At 43.1% G+C, this 1,214-nt stretch overlaps 1 long non-coding RNA gene across 1 annotated transcript in view; it reads left to right on the top strand.

Annotated features, from left to right (window-relative positions):
* LOC107834295 (uncharacterized) overlaps positions 1-617 on the top strand; it is a 21,741-nt gene extending 21,124 nt beyond the window's left edge. The window contains exon 2 of the long non-coding RNA XR_001660080.1: positions 9-617. This is a non-coding gene — a long non-coding RNA (uncharacterized LOC107834295). The remainder of the gene's footprint in view (positions 1-8) is intronic.
* Positions 618-1,214: the final 597 nt, after the last annotated feature.

Raw genomic sequence — 1,214 nt, 5'->3', positions numbered from 1 at the left:
AAACGTAGGTGAATTTTAAAACTAAAGAAGTTATAAAGGTTTGAGTCCCAGTTGACAGAGTTTCAACTAAAGGCAAAAGGTAAGGCTCTTAGAGCCCCCTTACTTCGAGGACACCCCTTAAGGGCAAGTCCTCATGTAGATAGGAAGCTTATTATTACTGTTCTGTTATTACTGTGCTGATATTGCTGTTTTGCTACTGCTGCTTTGTTGATGTGTGTGTATGAAGGAGTGAATGGTGCTTCTTTCTCTGGGAGTAAAACACTCTGTCTTCGGAATTAGAATCCAAAGTGAAGAACCGCTTGGAAGCTCGGCTCCAAGTAGAAGCCTGTTCTTCAGAAGGCACTGAGCGCTGACCTACGGCACTTTCTCTGAGAGAGCACATAATACCAAAAATTTTCAAGCTAAAATTGCAAGTGATTTAAATAATGGGAAACACATATTTTTGTAATTCCTCACTTGTTGAGGGCCCTGACGGGGATGAAAAGTACATGCTGTCCAGATTTCCTGGTAGCACTGTACACATGAAAAAATGGAGAAAGAAATATAAAATAGATGGGAAGCTAAAAATTGATCAATGGCAAACAATTGTGGGAATTTTGGAGAGTAGTGTAGAAAGACAAGCAGGAATAAAAAAAAGCTCAACAGGAGGATGAGCTGAGGTGTACTAAATTATGGTTAAAAGCAGCCACAGACCGGAAAGAACAAATTAAAAAGGTTAATGACAAAAAATTCGTAGAAGCAAAAAACATATTTGTTAGACCGAAAGATAATAAAGTCATTCTAAGCACACGGAATGCTGTAGCCGTGCAGGGAGTACAAGCTCCAGCAGCCACCCCTCCCCCTGCCGCTGCAGCAGCTCCGTCTGCCCCCACTGCAGTCCCAGCAGCACGACTGTACCCTCATTAGAGGAAGGTGCACAAAACTTATATGTTTTTACACCCTGGACCTTAGAAGAGGCCATTAAGGCTGTGAAAGGATTAGATGTTTTTCACCTGGATGAATTTAGAGGTTTAGAAACCTCTGCTTTTTCCAACGGCCGGACGAAAGGATGCGGAAGAAGCAGAGGCAGAGGAGGTCACAATAGGCGACGACCCCAAAATAACACCCCACAAAATCCACGGCATTTAAATGGCTGCTGGACTTGTGGCAATACTGGCCACTGGTCAAGAAACTGCCCTCAGCATGATCAGACTCTACCACACTCCAAAAAGACA

Source organism: Poecilia formosa, unplaced genomic scaffold (genome assembly GCF_000485575.1).
Source record: "Poecilia formosa unplaced genomic scaffold, Poecilia_formosa-5.1.2 Scaffold577, whole genome shotgun sequence".
Taxonomy (NCBI): domain Eukaryota; kingdom Metazoa; phylum Chordata; class Actinopteri; order Cyprinodontiformes; family Poeciliidae; genus Poecilia; species Poecilia formosa.
This window is presented reverse-complemented; position numbering and strand designations above follow the sequence as displayed.